Source organism: Protopterus annectens, chromosome 4.part0 (assembly GCF_019279795.1).
Source record: "Protopterus annectens isolate FY-2018-M chromosome 4.part0, PAN1.0, whole genome shotgun sequence".
Taxonomy (NCBI): Eukaryota; Metazoa; Chordata; order Ceratodontiformes; family Protopteridae; genus Protopterus; species Protopterus annectens.
Genome location: NC_056733.1, coordinates 718,146,015 through 718,168,759, shown reverse-complemented (window position 1 = coordinate 718,168,759; position 22,745 = coordinate 718,146,015).

Here is a 22,745-nt window from a genome sequence, read left to right as displayed (position 1 = left end):
AGAATGATACCACAGTATAAGAACAAAATGATTGACTTCAACAATTGGCTAAGCTTCTGGTGTCATTCAAAGGGGATCCAGTATTTGTCTGCCTGGGAAGACATGATCGACAAACATGCCACCCCTATAGTGCCTTTTTTTAGGCAAGGTTCAAAGGGTAAAACCACCACTGTAACAGATACAAGCATGCAAAATCTGAAGGTAATGCTACTCAATGCTAGAAGTCTAAACCTCAAAATGCACTCTATCAAGGCACTCCTAAAAATGGAGAACATTGATATCTGTGCAGTAACTGAGACCTGGTTCAAGGCTCCAGAGACCACCTCTGCAATACCAGGCTACAATTCTTACCACACTTTTCAGCCACAAAACCAAGACCGAAACACTAAAGGTGGAGGAGTGTCCATATTCACCAAGGATATTCACACCTCCAGGCTAGTTGCCCAACACAATGCATCTGAAATTCTTCAGGTGCAACTAACACTAGGTAAGACTGCAATCTAAATTGTAGCTTGCTACAGATCCCCTACCATGCCCCAAGATTCTCACTACACCTTTTTAAACATACTGGAATGTTAAGATACAACCAAACACTCTAATACTGGGTAATTTCAACTACCCTGCCTTTAACTGGGAAAAGTACTCGGGTACCAACTACTTTTCCCAACAGTTCTTGGAATTCATAAATTCCAAAGCCCTGGATCAACTAATCCATTGTCCCACCAGGGGCTCCAGTATCCTAGACCTGGTCATTACCAACATGGGAGATAGATGCTCCACACCAGTGATCACCCCTTCATTGGTCAGGTCTGACCATAAGCAAATCACCCTTGACATCCACATCCCACCCCCACCCCACAGTAAGGAAACCTCCTTAAAATACTTCTCCAAAGCCAACTTCATGCTATTGAAGTCAGAAGTGACAAACTTCACAACACCCACGCAGATGGGATCTGGAAGTTCGACTGCAGAATCCTACACTAAGGCACTGTACGAGCACATCCACTCGTGCATGAATCGTGCCATCCCAAATGGAACCAAGATGCTCTTCTCCAAAAAAAGGAAGCCAATCTGGTGGTCCCTTGCTATAAACAAACTATACAATAGAAGGAAGAAACTGTTGCAGAAAAGAGGAAAATCCCAGGATGCAAAAAAACTCCCTCACCAACCTCAGTAAGAAGCTGAGATCCCTCATAAAATCCTCAAAAGCTAGTTATGAAAATAGAATTGCCAAAGATTCTAAAAGACAACCAGAAGGCATTCTATTGTTATGTCAAGAATCTAAATGACAATGTTCAAATCTGCTCTGAGCTACAACAGAATGGCATTAAATATACTGATCCCAAGGATATTGCCAATATCCTGGCAGATCGATTTAGTGCCAACTTCACCCCCTCTTACCCCCTAAAAGGCCCATCTCAATACCAAAAGATTGCCAAATTCCGATAATCATGGCCACACAGGTAGAAACCGCACTCTCCAAAGCTAAGAATACAGTATCCATGGGACCAGATGACATCCCAAGCTGTGTACTACATGAACTACAAAATGAACTGGCACCTCACCTAAGTGTCATGTTTAATCATAGCCTCACCTCAGGCTTCATGCCCACTGAGTGGTGCACAGCTACAGTTATCCCGCTCCACAAGAGAGGATCCACCTTGGATCCCGGGAACTACCGTCCCATCAGTCTGACAAGCCTGATCTGCAAGATCATGGAATGCATTATCGTAGCCAACTCCAAATCCAGCTCTAGACAAGTGGAGTACCTCAGGGTTCAGTCCTGAGGCCACTCTTGTTTGGCATCTACTTCTCTGAAGTACAGGCCAACACTAAGGGACTCTGGTTAACAAGGTTCACAGATGACTGCAAACTGGGAGCCATTATTGAATCCCCAAATGATGTGGATATTCTACAAAAGGGCCTTACAGAAACAGATGCCTGGTGCCAGAGCCATGGGCTCAAGCTTATTGCCAAGAAATGTATAGTTATCCCCTTCGGAAAAAAGCATGTACCCATGAATTATCACTTAGGTGGCAGGACACTAAACATCGAAAGTGTGATGAGAGACTTAGGGACACAGGTGGACAGTGGTCTCACTTTCGATAACCACATCGCCACAATAGTCAGGAAATCCCTCTATGTGGTACACCTCATCACTAAGGGCTTTTCATCCAGAAAAAAGGAAGTCATTGTCCCACTGTACTCATCCCTCATTAGACCCATTATAGAGTATAATGCTCCATTTGGTATGTACCTCACAAGACACCTGCAACAGCTGGAAAGGCCCCAGAAATACCTCACTAAAAGAATCACAGGCCTAAAGCAGATGCCATATGCTGGATGTCTAAAAAAACTCCAGCTATACTCTGTGGCATATCGTCTACTCAGAGGCGATCTCTGCTTAACATACAAAGCCAAGTCAAACCCTGAGCTGCTGGACATGCTCCACTTAAAGAAATCCCAATCCCTCAGAGCCACATGCTCCAGGGATCTAAACTTTGTCATCACAATGAACAAAACATGCTGGAGGAATAGGTTCCTGACCCAGAGACTCCCCATACTCTGGAATAGACTGCCCATACATGTCAAGCAGAGCGCCTCATTGGCCCTCTTCAAAAGGAACCTTGATGATTGGATGGGAGATAGGAAATTCACCCCGGGGATCATGTCAGTCGCCCTGCTAGACAGGGGTCCAGAGAAGTAAATATTGTGGGGAGAAATATCCAGGGAATTGTTATGGCTAGGCTTGCATAGGCCCTAGGGCCGATAGCCTAGTACCAACCTATGAACCTATAATGTTCATTAATTAATGTTGTTATATTTAAAAAAATGTGTTTTTGTATTAACCAGCAAGTTACTTTAATATTTACAGCTCATTTCTTACATTATCTGGGTAGCTGGATTTATACACAAAGAAGGAATTCAGACTGAGTACATTTAAAGAGTGTAAAATATGATAAAATAATTAATCTCAAATGCTTCAGAACAAAAATAATTTGATTAAACTATAACATTCTTGAAGTGAGTTCTCTAAAATGAATTTAAAATACAATAAGAATCCTTTACATTGCCAGTAGGTTATAACGAAAGTAATAACAGAAACCCAGTAGCACATCCTGATAGCGTTATGAACTATCCAAACATCAGACCATGAATGAACTCCTGTCTCTTATTAATGCCCAGTTGTTTCTTACAGCACTGAGCCCCACCCTTTATGTAATCATTCCATCCTTATTGGTTATTGGGGCTCCAGGCCCCTCATAATGTCTTTTGGTAAAGGACAGCACACAAACATTTTGGTGGTGAAGTTTTGAACAGTAATGCTTATAGATAGCGAAAACCAAATGAGGAAATATAGCAGTAGCTACTATTAGGGCGGTCACCTTTTTAAATGCCCAAAGTGGGATATTTTTTGCAGACACTTGAGATTTTATACCTACAGCCAATGCAAAGGACAGAAGTTTACTTTTTTGCCAAAATAAAAACTTATTTTTGTAGCATTTGAGTAGCTTTTGTTATTTCATGCAACATTTAGGTGTTTCGGATACAAAATACCTGCTTTATGCACCTATTAGAAAAACTTATTAAATATTTATTAAATATTTTTTGTCCTAAAATCTTAAAACATTTGACATTTTTTATCTATTTATTTATTTATTTATTTTTGCAGGACATAACTGTCCAAAGAGGGACTGTCTCTCACAGAGGGACAAGTGGTAATCATATATACTGTTAAATAACACAGAGTGAGGAGGTTGCACTCTATTTAAAAAAAAAAAGTTCAGTTTTACTGATGATTTCTTAAGTATTTTTTTTAAACAAAACGTCGGTGTAATGTTTTAATGTCGGTATTTATAAGGCATAGTTCAAGGAAGCTGTGCAAGGAGTTTTAGGTGGAACTAACTCAGCTTCTAATAATAATAAATAGAACATATTGAGAAGATTCTAAGAAAATGTATTGAAAATCACGTCTCATATACTAAGCTGTATCCCTTACCATTACTAATTTATAAATACACAACAAAGACACTTAGAATACTTGATGCAACGAGCTAGTCAACTTTCAGATTTTCTTGGCAAAGGTGGTACAGTCTCCTTTATTCTTTTCACCTAGGAAAAGAATACAGAAAGCTTGTATTCTGCCACATTTTCTGTTTACCCTCTGCCTATAATCAGTAGCCTAGGTTTATTGAGCATGTATGATGTAAGAATTATAGAATGTATATGGGTACTATTTTTTTTTTCAGAAAGGAGAGGCATTAGAGAGATTTGTATGTTTAAGAGTCCATATCCAGTGACATACTGAGAGCACAAAAATTACCTGGAAGTTATCCGACCTCAGATGTTCATAAGATGCAGTGGTTGTTGTGAACTCCACATACTGTATAGAGGTGTGGGGCATGAACCCCACTTCACCCAGAGATAACATTATTATTGATTATGTTTATTTTTAATCAAATGCACCATTGCTGGAGGTCAGCTAATTTAAATACATTATAACCTGTAGGGGAACAAAAGGATGAAGCCTGAAGTAACAAAATGAACTGCTCTGTGAAGATGTGAGAAAACATTGTTTTTCTTAAAGGGTGCCAAACTGTTGAAACAGGTCTCTTAAGTAGGTGGTAGGGGTCAAGACAACAACATGATCAGCATTGTACAGGTTCAAAGTAATTCTTGTTTTCTGTAGGAAACCACAAAGAAGTTTCTTGTATGTGAGCTGTGCAATTTATCCAAAAGGTAAGAAAACTGACAGACTGGATTGGTCAACTTAGCCATGTCTGCCATCAAGTGTTTAAGTGTTTCAATTCTGTTTGCAATAGTGATATGTCAGATTTGTTAATTAGCTGATTTACTGATATATTTTAAGTCTTGAAGAAAGACTTCCTAACTGCTTCAGTGTGTCAGCCATCTCTGGCACTTTGACAGTGTAATACCAGCTCCCCTCACACAAAACTGAACAATGGGTGATATCCATTATCCTGTGCTGGTTAGAAAATGCGTACACACATGAGCCCAGCACCTCTGCCTTGCAATCTAAAACCAGTTTGCCAGCAACCATATTCTGCAGGTTTCTGTTGATGGACATCAGTTTATTACTTTTATACGTATGGAAAGGAAAGATGGAAAAGGAGTGAGAGCAGATGTGGGAAACTCAAAGAAGAGGATTCAGCTAGAGGAGGAGGAAAAGGTAAGGAAGGCATTTTTTTGGTTGAGATAGCATCCCCCTATTTGTGAAATATATAAGGAATGATGGTGAAGGATGAAACATAGTATGAGAAGAAATGATAGCTAGGTAAGAGATATGGATATTGACACAGACATAGAGAGATATGGGGGTCTACATTATCGGAACAAATGTTTCATACTTTGAATACCATATAATTGACACCATATGGTAAAAAAGTATGAAAATTTTGAATCCAAATAAAAATAATACAGAGACAAGAAAACTGTCATTAAGTGTTTTATGCAGGGGGGGCAAGCCCCCTGCACCCCCACACCCCCCGCTACTTAAATATACCAACTTCGAGATCTCAATACAGTGTGGAAACAGAAGATTTCCATTTCCTGCACTGTAGCACAAACTCAGAGTTTGTATATTTAAAGAGCGGGGTGTTTGGTGGGTGTAGCCCCCATGTGGGGGTGCAGGGGGGCTTGCCCCCCTACTTACACCTTTTTTTTTATGATTTTATAACACTTTGAAGTTTTAATACTTCTATCACTAAAGTTCGATATTTGATCTAATATAGACCAGAGACACGACAGGCAAATAGGTTGGGTTCAAAATGGATGGATGGCAGAAACACAGGAGGATGGACAATGGGAAGAAACTGTGGAAATGAACAAGTGTGTGTTTATCACAAAAGGGTGAGTGCACGGATGTATTGTGATGGGAGGTGTAGCACTGATGCAGCTATAATCTTGGCTCAGAGACCCTCATTTTGAGCTCTGGTGGGCAGGCCCTAAGGGGTGGTGGTCTCTGGAGGCTCAGTTGTTGGAGCAGGGGTACATTTTCTGTTTCCCGTCCACAGGTCCAAGTTGAGATTAAATATGGTCAGGGATGAACTTTGTTTTATGTGGATGGGGAGTCTGTTCCAGAGCAGTGTTATCCTCTGTGAGATATACCTGTCCCTACAAACCATTCTGTTGATGTTGCAGAAAAGGTTTAGATCCCTAGACTGAGTATTTCTGATGCCATTTGACTTGCTGATATGCAGTAAATCCATCAGTAATGGGTCAGGAGATACCTTGTATGCCAATCACAAGTCACCTCTTAGCAGTCTGCAGGATACTGAGTATAGTGATAGGGTTTTTAGGTGGCCCATGTAGGACATGTTGCTTATGCCTTGTATACTTTTAGTAAGATATCCCTGTGGGCATTCAAGTTGTTGCATGTGTCATGCCAAAGGGCATAATAACACTATATTTCTTATTGTTTGGAAAATGCATGTTGAAGCAAAGCCTGTTGTTCTGTTAATTTTTAAGTGAATTACAGTAATATTTAAGCATTAATCCATGACTGGGTGTGGGTATATCTGGACTTACACAAGCTTGTTGTGGTTTGATCATGAAGACAAAACCTGACTGATTAATCAAAGCCACATGTAGGTACATTCTGATATACCCACAGACAGTATCCTTTTAGTAAGGTATCTGTGTGTGTGTTCTAGCTGTTGCATGTGTCTGGACAGATACATGCCAAACTGGATATTATATTCAATGAGTGGCATAATGACACCATATTTGTTATTGTTCAGAAAATGCATGTTGAAGCTTTGCTTATTTGGTGTGAATATATCAGGATTTACTCATGGATAGTCTGGTTTGATCATGAAGACAAAATCAAAGTGATTTTATAAAAGCCAACTTTGGGTAAATCCTGAGATACCCACAAACAGGAGTGGATTATTGCTATAATGCTTGCCTTTCTTAAAATAAAGTTTTTGTATAAGGGTGCTGCTGTGTTCCTCTAGGTTGTTCCTAATTTACTGACATACTGCGCATGCGTATGGGTCTTATGTTCCCATGCTTGTACAGTGCAGTGCTCCAGGTTGTTCCTAGTTTACTGACATACTGCGCATGCGTATGGGTCTTATGTTCCCATGCTTGTACAGTGCAGTGCTCCAGGTTGTTCCTAGTTTACTGACATACTGCGCATGCGTATGGGTCTTATGCTCCCATGCTTGTACAGTGCAGTGCTCCAGGTTGTTCCTAGTTTACTGACATACTGTGCATGTGTATGGGTCTTATGCTCCCATGCTTGTACAGTGCAGTGCTCCAGGTTGTTCCTAGTTTACTGACATACTGCGCATGCGTATGGGTCTTATGCTCCCATGCTTGTACAGTGCAGAAGAAGCAATGGAGAAAAGACAATCTCTGTTGCTGATTTTTTTTGCCAAGATTTTATGAGGGGCAGAGCAAAAATACAAGGAAATTCATATATGTTTCTGATTCTCTAGTTTGGCAGAATGATTTTTTTTTTTGGTATTTTTCTCTGCCCTTTAAACGTATGCCAGTAGAAAATCTGGCCTCTCATTGGTATTTCAGCAGCCAGACATTTTTTCTCTTGGTATATGCTCAATTTACAACGGTCACGCTTTTGAGTAGCAATGAGCCACCATTGCATAATCTAATGCTGTCCCTGATATTGGGCCTTTGTCCCCCTATTATTATTGTCTTTGTCCAGATTTCTTGAGCAAAGAGGCTGAGAGGCATATATTTGAGAATGGTATCAACTTTGAGGTGGGTGGGGGTCTTGTTCTCCAGTGCTTTAATTATTTATTTGTATTTGATATTAGAGGAATTCCAAATGGGCAGGGGAATTCCAAATGGGCCTAAATCATCTTTTCAGTAGAGGCTGGGGGAGAAGCTCCAAAGAAATGAATTGATTGACAATCATCATAATAATATTTACAGGAACAATTACATAGTATTCAATTTAAAAGGTAAAATGCAACAATGGGAACATGTTAAAGAGTACTATGCTGCATTTTTTGCACTGAGCATTTGACCATGGCCTTGACATAAGAAAAATGCAGTGTTTTACCTAATGGCAGGAAAAATGTGTCATTCAGAGAGTCTATGACAGCATTAGGATTGCAGTCATCAGCAAACTCTGGCAGCCAGAGAGCCTTAATGTTAGCCTGGACATTAGAGAAGTATAACGCAAAGCGGAGAAGATCCACCATGAAACCATGTGGTACATCACTGGTAACAAACCCTTTGAAAAATGCACGCCACCGACCCTCACTTTGTGGGTTCTGTCTGTAAACCAGCTGACAATCCAGTTGGTCATATAGGAGATGCTATTTAAGTAGGCAAACCTATTTATGATACCAAAAAATGTGGTGGTGTCAAGAGCCACTGCCTAAACAAGATAGGTGATGTGCACCAGATTCAGGAGACAGGACTTCCCATTCACAAAACTGAATTGGTTGGGATCAATAGATTTCAAGTTGCTTATATCATTATTTATGGGTTCCATTATAATATTCTCCATTATTTTACAGATAATAGTGGCAATGCTAATAGGTCTGCAGTTCTCTATGTCAGTGGGTCACAGGTAGTTACTAAGCATGTAGTCCAGGAGACTATTGAAAAGCTTAGCCTTATTTTCCAATTGCCCCAGACCACTGTCTAATTAAAGGACTTTTTCAAAGTCACACAAAAGTAAAATGTAGGCTGAGAGACTCAAACCCTGGAAACAACTTGTTAACGGCTCATAACCTTAATGCCCAGAACTAACTTTGTGCAGGAGTAGGAGAAGGCGAAGGAAGAGGTTAGTTTATAGAGCAGGTACATAGCCAGGAAGGGTTGTTATAGAGCAGATACATAGCCAGGAAGAATTGAGATGATTTTTCAGTATTTCTTTGAAGGTCGTGGTGCTGCCTGTGTTTCTTATAGAAGGTGGAAGTGAGTTCCATAGTTTGGCGACGGCGAAGGAGTACAGCAGTTGATCAGCCGGTAAGGTGGGCTTTTCTACTTTTAGAAGTACATGATTTTCAGATCTTAGTTGCCTGCTGGGTTGGTATTTGGTAAGTAGAGTAGACAGAGCAGGACAGTCTGTGGGTCTGTAGATTATTGTATGTGCTATAGTAAGCTGGGTGAATGAAAGATGGTGGGGGAGTTCCAACCAGCCTAACTGTTTAAGTGGGTTACAGTGGTGGGATGAGAATTTGGACTTGGTGGCAAATTTGGCTATTTTGTTGTAACAGATATCAAGTTTGGATTTTGTAGAATTTGGGATATTAGTGAGGAGAGGGGCACTATAAAGGAGAGAGGGTAATAAAAATGTAGTTGCAAGGGTTTGTCTAGTAGAGAGGCTAAGAAATTGTTAGTGCCTGTACAGCATACCAAGCTCTTGGTGTGTTTTATTGATGTTACTGTTTATGTGTAGGTCAAAGTTTAGGTTTTCATCTATAATAATGCCTAGTAATTTCATGTGTGGGACAACTTCTATAGTGGTATTGTCTTGGGCTTGTATACTGAAGAGGTTTTCTTAGAGGTAAAAATTACTAGTTCAGTTTTTTTTTGGATTTAGGGCAAGATGATTGTTAAGCATCCAAGATTCATTAGAGGTAAGGGCATTCTGGGTGATCTGCTGGAGTTCAGAGCTGGAATTTGCAGTGCATATTATTGTAGAGTCATCAGCATACTGGATTACTGAGCATTGTGGGAGAGTGGTGTGAAAGTTGTTAATAAAGATGCTAAATTAGACAGGACCAAGTATGGAGCCTTCGGGTACCCCATGGAAGTACTGAGGAAGGGAGAGTAAGACTGTTGCCATTTGGTGGATTGCTGCCTATTGGACAGATAGCTATTGAACCATTGTAGGGTAGGTGGGGAAATGTGGAGGGTAGATAGCTTAGAGAGGAGGATAGTGTGGGAAATGGTATCAGCTTTGAAGAGGTTGAGGAAAAGAGAAGTGATTATTTTACCAGAATCCCATGTTCGGTTAACTGTATCAAGGAAGGAGAGGAGGGCTGTAGTGGTGTTGCGCCCTGGTCTGAAACCATGCTAAGTGGGTGACAAATATTGCTCTTATAAACTTAAACATTTGGTATAATGTCAGGTTTTGTGTTAGCATGCATTTTTCTGAAGGATATGAAGTTTGAAACACAAATGTTCGTCACTATTTAGTGACTTCAATCTGCAGTGGTTTTCTAGAAAATTACAAATTTTATGAGGGACAGATAAAAAACATGAGATAAAAATCTGAACATTCTGTGAAAGTCTGGACAGTTGAGAGGTACGCAGTGGAGAGGCTGAAGTTAAAGAGGTTAATGAAGGTACCAGTGGGGTCTGTTCTTAGTGCTGACACAGAAACAGCTTGGTCTGTTGTTGAGCCAAAGGAACTTATGCAGGGCAGAAACTCCCCTAGACCCCTAGGCTCTATAAAACCAGCATTTCTGACACACTGCATTCACATATCTGGGAACTTGCACACATAGGGGATGGAAGCCCTCTAACACCGGGTAGCAAACCCCTCCATGTGGAAGCCCACTAACATTGGACAACCACCACTCCATGTCCATGTGCCCCAGGCAGTCTGCAGAACAAGTTTGGCCACACTGTGCCCATCCTGCTGTACCCAGGAATAAACACATGCTGTAGGTGATTTTAATTCTTGACATGGCCACTTCTGTGCACCCTGTGCATCCACAAAGGCTCTATAATGCCTTCTTCCCAATGGACATGTGTGTATGAGGGCAAATTTAGTCCACAAAAAGTGACATCTTGCTACAGTAACTCAGGATGCATTGGAGGAAGCTGTTAGGAAAAGAGATACACACCAGGCTCTCGGAGATCATGTGCGGGAATCTGTGGCATGTAATGTCAATGCTGTGGCTAGGAGGAACCACACCATACATTAATATTGGATACATATAAATTACATGGTATAAAGGGCCAGAAATAAGGTCTGTAGCATAGCAATGGAACACATTGTGATAGGGGGTGGTCCAAAATTCAGCTAACCTTTAGATGCAAACTCTTTTTTGGTGACCCTACATGCTGGCAACACCGTTGGGGCATGGATCATAAGTGGAGGTATCAACACTAGGCAGACAGTAGCCAGGTTACTTGTATCTCTCATGTGATGAGACAGGTTCATACCCAGAAAGCAAGTCATACTGCCTGTACATCAATGCAGCATTACATCCAGTAACCACCTACTATGACTCTCATAGGTACATCTTACATTCACACACAGGGAGCCACCATCATAGATAAGTTCACATTTTGACTATGGGGATGCAGCTATTTAGAGTATGCACATCACTGAACCTGGAGTGTGTGGGTCAAAAGTAATAACATGGTCTGTTATGTGTTTGTATCCAGTAGAATTGAGCAAACCAGACCCTGAGTATAAGCTCAGCTCAGGTTGTATGCTGATATTTTTGAAGACAAGCTTGATAAACTTCCTGTTGTGTACTTCATGAAGTTAGACCCAGAGGTCAGCCTGGTTGTCAGACCAGCATGAAAGTTCCAGTGGCTATGCAGAACAGAGTCAAAGCTGAGTTAGATAGAATCGTGCATTTAGGAGTAATTTGTCCAGTAGAAGAACCAACTGAATGGGTATCCTCCATGGTCTAGCTCATAAGAAAAACTCAGATGATATTAGAATATGTTTTGATCAAGAGACTTGAACAAAGCATTAAACCAACCTCATCAACCAATGTGTACAGTCAAGGAGGTTTCTTCCCTCATGCCAAATGCCACTGTTTTTTCTGTCTTAGATGCAAAACGTTCATTTTGGCAAATTTTGCTTGAGCGAAAATCTTCATTGCTAACCACAGTCAGTACACCATTTGGGAGGTACAGATTTCTGAGAATGTCATTTGGAATAAATTCTGGCAGTGAAGTCTTTCAGTGTGTGATGGAACATTTTTTTCTGGCTATCCATGTCTATTACAGTAGATGATATTCTTGTAGGAGGCAATGGTGAAGTCGAACATGGTAGAAGCCTCAAGAAAGTTCTGGAGCAAGCTTGTGAAATGAATCTTAAGTTGAATCCTTGGAAATGTAAATTCAGGCTGAAAGAAGTTGCTTATGTCGGTCATTTGTTTACAAGTTCAGACTTACGACCAGATCCTTATAAGCAAACAGCAATTCCAGAGATGCCAGCTCCAGACAATGTCCAAGCCTTTCAATGTTTTCTTGGCATGGTCAACTATTTAGGCAAATTCATTCCAGATCTGTGTCAACTTTCAGCACTGCTACGAGAGCTGATATGCAAAAATGTGACCAGGTCCTGGTTAGAACAACACCAAAGAGCATTTGATGCCCTGCAACAGAAAACTGGCAGTCCACCTACTTTAAGATATAATGATGTTCACAAATCAGCAACTCTTTCCTGTGATGCTTCAGAATTTGGTCTTGGTGCAGTTATTCTTCAAGAGGGTGGACCAGTAGCCTATGCATCAAGAACTCTCACCCAAACCAAGATGCAGTATGCACAAACTGAGAAAGAGCTCTTGGCAACTGTTTTGCATATACAAAGTTCCATGATTATATTTATGGCTGACCTATCCAAAAAGAGACTGATCACCATCCTCTGATCACTATTTTCAAAAAGCCAGTTTCAAAATGGTCTATACAAAAGGCAAATATCTTTTTCTTGCTGATACTTTATAGAGATCGCCCAGGAAAACCACTGAACAGCACAAGAATGAGAAATCTGATTTTGAGGTCATGGAAGTGAAAAATATTTCTTACATATGTCTTGATGAGCTTAGACATCACACAGCTTCAGATCCAATTCTTCAGATGCTCAACCACTTTATCCGTCAAGGACAGCCGTCAAAGCAATCTTGTTTACCTCTAGATGTGCAGCAGTATTTTCCTTACAGAGATAAGATTTTAATGGAAGATGGTATCATCTTGCAAGATCCAAAGGTAATAATTCCAACATCCTTGCAACAAGAGTATATTAAGATCTTGCATCGTGGCCACCCAGGAACTAATTCTGCCAAAAGAATGATGAGAGGACTAGCATTTAGGCCAGCTGTGTCAAAAGATATTGAGAAAGTACTTTCATCTTGTTCAATCTGCAATAGTACTAAACCACACTTGCAAAAAGAACCACTTCAGTTAAGACAGATCACTGAAGTACCTTGGTCGACAGTAGCTACAGAAATCTTCGAGTGGAATGGTCAACATTACTTGATGTTGGCAGACTGTTATTCAAATTGGTTTGAGATTGACCTACTTCCTAACTTAACACCCAGTACTGTCATTACTAAGTTGAAGAGATATTTTTCTGTCAATAGTAGTCGGCACAAAGTTATTTGTGACAATGATGCACAGTTTACAAGTCAGCAGTTCAAGAGATTTGCTGAAACGTAGGACTTTGTCCATGTTACTAGTAGCCCTGTATACCTACAATCACATGGCTTGGCTAAACGTGCAGTACAAGTGCAAAACAGCTGTTGGAGAAATCCAAATGAGACAATACTGATGTTTTTCTAAATTTGCTTAATCTCAGAAACATTCCTTGCTGTAATTTACTTGGTTCACCTAATCAGAGACTAATGTCGAGATAAATCAGAACCACATTACCACTCAGTAAGAATTTGTTGGTTCCATGTGCCAAAAACAACAAAGCAGTAAAAGCCCCACTACTAAAAAAAGCATTTGTCCCAGAAGTGCGATTATGACAAAGCCAGCCAACCTCTGAATCCATTGAAAGGAGAGATAGTGGTAAAGAGTCTTGCCTGTGACACAGACTCTAATTGTCAAAGTGACTTGCTCAGTGTTCCTGTTCGAGGAAATATCTCAGCATATATTCCTGTTCCTGATGTTGTCCCTAAGTCCCAGAAGAAGAGCACTCCTGTGTGGCTGTCCCTGTTGCTAAACCCAATTCTGATTATTATGTTACAAGGTCAGATCGTATCTCAAGACCTAATCCCAGATACACAGCAACCTGGTCATGATTGTTTCATTTGTGTTTATGTCTGTATAATTTGCCTGCCTATTCCACTGTAATTTTTCATTGCATGACAGAATAGTCAAAGAGAGAGGATGTATATCAGGGTATGTCTTGTACGTTTAAGAAGTGGGCACGCGCATATAAGTACAGAGCGCATGGAAGCAAGAGTGCCATTTTGAGTGAGCAGCCAGAGTGTTAGCATGTATAAGTGTTGTAGTCAGTTTGTTAGATCGTTTAAGTTTAATGTTTCCAATCCTCCATCCTGATGTGTTTTTTGTATAATAAACTACTTAAATGAACACCCAGCCTCTTCATCTTATTTGAGATGTACAAGATGAGTGTCATTTTTTTACCCAAATAGGTTATTAAGAATACTATTTTTTGTTTGTTATTATTATTATTGTGGAAACTGAAATATGACTACTTACATAAAGCTAACAAAATCCAACATTTCACAAGGCTTTTGTTCTCCCATTTAGGTGGTGTATCTAGTTTTTACCTTTGGGCTGTTTGACCATTTATTGCAAAGTGTGGTGAAACTACTGTACACTAAATCATCAATAGAGCATGAAGGGGATATTGATTTTTTTCTACTAGCCAAGGCAACATTTCTTATTACTATCCTTTACAATATACAGAGTGGTGTACTTATATGTTTCCCTGTAAGTTGGGTGCACTAAAGGGGCATCTGGGTACCAGTTGTTAGCAAGAGTGATTAGCATTTTTAACACTGATTTGCATGAATGCTGGTAGTCAGTGTGTACTTGGCTGTAAATGTATATTTTTTGTTTGTTTTTCTTTTTTTTTAATCTCCTCTGGACTCAGACATATTTATTTTAACCTAGCTAATGCTCTGATTGTCTGCTCTCTCTGTGCTATTAGTGGGCTGTAAAGGCCAAGAAAGAACTGTGGTATGGTTCTGGCTTGGCTGTTCTTCAAAACTGACCTTTAGTATCCACAAAAAACAGCACCTGTACTGTGACACCTGTAGAGGGTCGGCAGCAGCAACAAACTTTGACCTGTTGCCTGCCAGGGACTGACGATGATACTAACATGCAGTCCCAGGACACTCTTTAGTGAGGATTCACCCTCTGGTCAGTATAATAATGTAATCTCAACTACACTATCCCAATAAACAAGTGCAGTGCATCACACTGACCACCTATTCATTTGAGGCTTCCACCATCACCAGAGTGATGACCTCTGCTAGCGTTGAGTACATTGTTACTGATGTTCGCACACCCCTTAAAAGATGAGACTAGGGTTGCAACACAGCCTTACCCAAGCCAGTTTATGACATACTTGCAACTCTCATCCTCAACTGACAGAAATGTAAGGCAGTGATCTGTGTGCAATCCTCTGCTTTATGAGGAAATTAGGATGCTGTTGTCAGTCTTGAAAACTCCTTAGTGATTATAAAGGTGACAATAGCCACCTGCATGAAAATGTAAGCAGAGCCACCATCAGTGTACTGCACATTAGTGCAGTGGTCATGTGCATGTGCATAGCTATGGTAAATGCATAGAGTGATCACTGACAAGACTGAGATTAAAAAATATCCAGGGCAATGTCAGGGTAACCAGAGTTGCAGGACCACTCTGAGTGGGCTGCTTTGTGAAGGTGCAAAATACCTCTCTCATACTTCTATTTCCATCATGTCTATGTTCAGCAAAGTTCCTGGTCCTTCACAGCTGTCAAGGTATTTGGTTCATTATTTATGATCTCATAGAGCTTGTCCCACAGCCCCCTAATGCAGTTACCTCAATGAGTAGCCCCATAATGACATCCCACCCCACCACTGAGGGATCATATTTCACAAAGATACCTCCCCTCACAATGACACCCATCTCTGCCTATTTTGACCTGTAGTCCTCCAGTCTAGGGGTAATGTCAGTGACCCTCACTACCTCCCTTTTTGTGCTGTGTATGTGGAGATGTCAGATGCATCAGATGCACAGTATTACTGAGCTATACACTGTTCTGCATAGCCATTACACAACACTGCAAGCCTCATTGTCTCCTGGGTGGCACCACATTGCCTCTGTGTTCATGGGAAAGAGCATAGAGGTGGATTAGACATGATAAATTCACCTGAACTAATGCATAGTCCCTAGCTTGTCTCTGAAATGTACCTGTAGCTGGTACTGTAAGTACTCCACATACCTTGGTCTCCATGGTTTAAGAAGCCATGCATTACTTCAGTTACAGTATGTGAGCCACATGAGTCTATGATCACCCTTATGATGTCCCACCTACCTACAATCATTTCTGGATGCATCCCTGTGTTAACTGATGTGAGGCTTTCCTCTGCCTGTATCTGTTTTGCTTGCATGTGCACTTTCCAGATATTCCCTTCAGAATTCTGACTCACTCCTTCTTTCTAGACCTTCCTTTATCCTTTCTACCTGTGAGTCCTTCTCTAAACATACTCCAGCTTGTTAAAATACACCAAAAATGTTGCTTCTTTAATAAGTCTCTTCATTTTCACTTGCTAAAGGAAGACAAATGTAAGTGCATCAGAGATACTGGCAATAACACTCTCTCCCACTTTACCTCTTAACTGATGATTATGCATCTCACTCACTGTGTCATATTTTAACAAGTGTTGTAAGTCAGTAATAATATATATCCCATGAATTGTCAAGTGCACATCATGAGGTACATCCAACAAGCATGACTGCAGTATGGGATTAGTGCACAAATGTGTGCCTTCTAATGCAAAATAGCCTAATAGAAACATACCGTGGAGGCAGCATTACAGGACTGAATAACATAGATAATAATTGTCATTCAGCGGGCCCTCCCTGATGGGGTTGAACTTCCTGAATGATCTCGCATTCAGTCTCCCAAAAGGAGCTATGCATGACCGGTGCCATCTTCTCAAAGAAATTGGCCATCATATCTGTCATATGAGTCTGGAATACATTGGTGATGACATCACAGATCTGCTCCCGCAGGTCATCTGGCAGGCATGGTGGAGGAAGTTGTCGCTATTGGCCTACTGTAACAATGGTGCATGTTGGTCTGAGTCTCTCATCATTGTTGTCATCATCCTGGTTTCTGTCCTGGTCCTCAGAGTCAGACTCAGGCAGACGTGGTCATGAGTATCATCTATGATTAGGTAGACTGGTCTATGGTCTGTAACATAACAATAACTGTACATCCTTACATATTCCAGCCATAGCAGTAAAAGAAACACAGCGATATTTACAACAATATATACATGCCATACACCCTGTACAGTATCCAAGTGTTATGTATGTGATGTAATAGTAACAGGAGAATTAATGTATCAGTTATATTTCTGTGCAAACGCACAGTAGGCCAAAACCTAACACTTTCAGACATATCTGTTATGTAAGATAGAATGTTATGGGCAATACATTTACCATACATCCATATCATATGTAATACACATAACGGGATCAAGATGCCAAACAATGTACCATTAGCCTTATGTACTAATACGCATCATATGTCATGTGACAGTGTATTGTCTGCCAATATGAAAGTGAGGTAAGATCATGCCAGTAATTTTTATTTATTTAACATTTGTTAACCTGGAAAGTCTGATTTGGAGCAAATTAAATTTTCAGCGGAGGCCCGGGGAGAAACACTCCAGATGCATGTCTTTGTAACGTGGGAGGAAATCTGGGTACCCAGAGGAATCCCACACAAATGCAGGGAGGACATGCAGACTCCACACAGGAGGAACCCCAGCTGAGAATCGAACCAGAAAGCCTCTAGCTGTGAGACGACAATGCTACTGCTGCGCCACTGCACCATCCACGATGTTGGAAATGTAACAGAATAGAGGAATGAGACATCTGCTTATATGTCAGAGAAGCATTTAAAATGGCCTGTAAAGGAGGTTATACACACATGCATATCTTTAGTTATCAGTATGCAATTCACATGGTAAGTCAAAAGCCAAATTAATCAGTACAAAAAAGGCAGCCCTAAAGATATTCAAAGAGAAGTATAGGTAAAAAGATCCAGACATGGAAAACTTTACAAAACAAAAATAAGAAGACAAAGAGGAAAAGTAGAAAAGGAGATTAGTAATGGAGAAGTTAAAGCAATAGAAACTGAGGTTATGGACTACCTTTGTAGTGAAGGATTCAGTGTAGAAATTTTAACTCAGAAAGCACCACAGCAGGATAGAGCAATAGCCATACAAATTAAGGAGAAACCAGTGGAACAGGAAGCAATTGGTCAGTTGCCATATGATGACATTTTGGTGCATTCCACAGGAAACCAGTATAAATGTTCACTTGAAGCTGGACAGCAAGGGAAGGAACAGGAAACTGTGGCAACTCTAGAGCAGTCAATGTTGAGGAGTGACAGACCAGTGAGTCCCCATATGACAGAGCAACAGAGGACACATGATGAAACTGAACAGAATGTGTCACAGGAAGATGCTATAGAACTTTTTACAAAATGTCCGCAGAAAATGGAGAACAAAAAATGTCCCCTCAGTTTAGAAGAACATGAGCTAAGAGAAGAGCTGCTTGATTTAATGGAGATAGACATATTAAGATCAATGAAAGAAATAGACTGAAGAAGGTCAATAAAACCCAAAAAGTCAGAAGTTTGAAAAAACAAATGAACATAGTATTTAGAACTGTCCATAGAGATCCATGTGATATAACAGAAGTAAACAGAATATATTACTGTGCGGCTAAATTAATAACAGATAAAATTCTACCACAAGAACACATGGTAGTAAGGGAAAGGAAGGGGAGAAATCGAATACCATTATGGAAGTATCAAATTGAAAAAAGCTATAAAGCAGTTAAGACAAGAAGTGTCACTATTAGAGAAGTATAGTACAGGGAACAGATCAACAAAAATACTCAGAAAGATAGACGTGATAAAAGCAATGCACAATATTATAATGGATCAGGATTTCTCATGCACTTTCGCAAATAATAAATTAGAAATATCAGCACAGGCAGAAAAACTTAGAAGCTACCCAGATAAATATAAATGAAAAGTACAAAATAAGCAATTTGTTGATGACCCCAAAATGTTTTATAGAGAATTGAGAAACAAGGTAAAAGGAATTGAAAGACCATTCAAAAAAGAAGAAATAAATACATTTTGGAGAAGTAATTATGAAGATCCTGTAAAACATAACAAAGATGCTAAATGGATAGAAGAAATAAAATAAATAATAATAAGTTAAAAGGTACAGGATATGAAGTGGGATGAAGTAACAGCTAGAGAGATAGAAACACAGTTAAGAAAAGCCTCTAATTAGAAAACACCAGGCCCAGATGCAGCACCTAACTTCTGGTTAAAGGTATTACCATCTTTGCACGAAGATTTAGCCACGAGTAAGCACTATTTATATGCACACTCTGAATAGACACCAACCTGTCTAATAGGAAAAACAATGCTCCTACTTAAGAGTGAAACTGTAAGCTACCTTAATAATTATAGACCAATGACTTGCCTTCCAATGATGTATAAAGTATACATTAGAAGTGATGCCAACAGAGTTTATAGTCATTAAAAAGAAAATGCAACAGTGACAGTAGAACAAAAAGGCAATAAAAGAAAGTCATATGGAAAAAAGGATCATCTGTTGCTAAATACAGTCATAATGGAGAACTGTACAAAGGAGAAGAATCTAAGTATGGCATGGATTGACTATAAAAAAAGCATTTGATAGTATCCCACATTGATGGATAAAAGAGTGCTTAAAAATGTATAAGATACACCCCACACTAATCGACTACATTACAGTGATCATGAAACAGTAGCAGACCAATTTGCCATTATGCCATAATAAAGGACAAATTATTATTCCACAGATAAAAATCCAGATTATACAACGACCCCTCATTAAATATTCAAAAACGTGCACGCTGATAGGTCAGCGTGCATGTTGTAAATCAGAGTTATAGTAATGGAAAAAGGTCCGGTCACCCAGACTTTTTCCATTACTATAACTCTTTTTTCACACTGTTTCGCTATGTTAAACGAGTTTAACATAGCGAGACAGCTTTAAAAAGCAACAGAGATTCTCTGTTGCTTTTTTAAAGCTGTCTCGCTATGTTAAACTCCTTTAACATAGCAAGACAGTTTATAAAAAGCAATGGAGATCTTGCTTTCTCCGTTGCTTTTTTCAAAACTGTCATGCTATGTTAAATGGGTTTAACATACCGAGACAGCTTTAAAAAAAGCAGCGGAGATTCTCTGTTGCTTTTTTTAAAGCTGTCTCGCTATGTTAAACCCATTTAACATAGCGAAACAGTTTGTAAAAAGCAACGGAGATCTTGCTTTCTCCGTTGCTTTTTTCAAAACTGTCTCGCTATGTTGCTTTTGCCCACAGTTCTGATGTACTGCGTAGGCATACGCATGCGCAGTACATCAGAACTGCCGCAGAATACCAGACAGCTGCGGAAGGGCAGCAAGGAGGCATTATACAATGCCATTATTTAAGAAAAGTAATTATTTTTTTTCTTAAATAGTGTCATTGTATAATAGCAATAACCCACTTCTGGGTGGGGTAATGCTGGATTTATCCACAGTTGGCTTTGTTTGGCCACTTGGGCTTTGCCCTCGTGACCAAACCACGCCAACCGTGGGTAAATCCAGCATTACCCACACCTAGGCGTGGGTTATTGCTATACTATTCCAGGGTGACTCCCTGTCACCTCTGTTATTCTGTCTTGCCCTTAACCCACTAAGCTGTCTACTTAATAGATTAGTCCATGGGTATAATTTGGCTCCTAGAAAACAATGAAGTGTAAAGACTTTTCTTCTCTTTGTTGATGATTTAAAACTGTACAGCTCATCAGATGAGGAACTAAAAGCACAACTGCAAGTAGTCAAAACTTTTCCAGATGATATAAGAATGTCATTTGGCCTAGTTAAGTGTGCAAAAGTAACCTTTAGAGCAAGAAAACTGCAGCACCAAGAAAACATGTTTGGGGCAAGAATGTGATATGAAAGAACTTGAGCAAGAGGGGGTTTATAAATATTTGGGAATTGACAACAAAAAAATGAACAAATGCGAATAAAACTCAGTAATGAATATTTCAGAAGACTTAAATTAATCCTGAAAACAGTGCTGACATTTAGGAACAGAATTCAGGCTATAAACCAATTTGTTTTTCCTGTCCTAACTTACAGTTTTGGAATGACTGACTGGCCCCAAAATGTGTTGGATAGATTAGATAGGAAAACAAGAAGAATGCTTCATGCTCACCAAATGATTTATAAAAATCAGTGCATACCAAGATTATATATTTCCCATTCCAAAGGAGGTATGGACCTCCTTGAAAATGATTACATGTATAGCTCTGCTACCATGGGACTACATAGATATCTGCTGACCTCACAGAACACAAATGTAGTGAACATTTTGAAACATGAGAAGAATAAATCTAAGATGACTTCCCTGCTTAGTTTAGCAGAAGCATATTGACATCAAGCAGGAATGAAAATCAAACCAGACGTAGATAAAAATCAGGTGGCAACTGAATGTGCTAAAAAACAAAAGAAAGAATATAAGGTGAAGGATCAGATGAGAAGGCAAAAAATGTTGAAAATGCATAACTATAGTAGCAAATATAGAAAACTTCTGGAAGAACCTAATGTTAATCAGGATCAAGTGCAGGAATGGTTAAGGAGAGGAAAATTCAAACCAAAAAAATGAAAGGTTTATATTGGCGGCCCAAGATAGTGGGCTATGCACACGTTTGTTTACAAAGTCCATTGAACATGTGGGAGAAACAGACAAATGTAGGTTTTATAAAGCAGAACTGGAAACAGTCACACACCTCATTGCTGGTTGTGACATACTAATGGCAGAAGGACTGTATACTGAAACGCATAATAATGTGACAAGACTGTTGCACTAGGGATTGTGTAAACATTATGGTATTGATGTAGCAGAAAAATACTGGAAACATGAGCCACAAAGGTTCATAGAAAATGATGAAGTCTACATCACATGGGATCACCCGTTGCCAACAGTTCAAATAGATGTGAGAAAACCAGATATAGTGGTCCATTAAAAGAAGACAAAAGTAGCACTGATCATTGAAATCACTACACTCATTGACTACAGTGTCTTGCGTACAGAGAGACACAAAGTCATAAAATATCAGGATTCACTGGCAAAAATGAGAGCAATGTGGAAGAAAAATATCCAGACAGTTCCAATAGTAATAGGAGCAACGGGGTCTTTCAAAAAATAATCTACAATAATATTTAGATATGTTACCAATATATGTAACTCCATACAAATTGTAGTAGGAGTCATTACAGGGCACATTATGGAAGCTGCGAAGAGCACTTCTGACTGACATCAGAGATTGAAATAATACTAATTTCATGAACTTTAATCGTACTTTGACTTAAGAATGGTGTCCATTCCCATCATGGTAATAGAAACCCAAAAGACTTCGGGCCAGATTCACGCTGGCTTGCACGGAGTCCAAGAGTAGATTAAGACTCCATGCAGCCATCATGTCCGACGAGCGATCCAGGAACAGCCTGTAGGGGCATGTAAGAGAGCTCCTAAAATGGCTATTACACGGACAGGACTGGGATATGCAAATTACCTCACTTGCAGCCAAAAGGCATGCAAATGAAGTAAATTTGCAATCCAGGAAGCACAAACCTGTCTGAGTAGGAGCCGTGTTAGTTGCAGAAATGTACTCAGTTGACAACTGAGTACCATTCTGCAAATAGCACAATGGAGCCTTGTCAGCTCCAAATAAAGGTTGCATATGGTTGAGGAAGCATGCCAATGGCCAAATATACGGCCATTGGAAATGTTCCCAGATGCAAAATT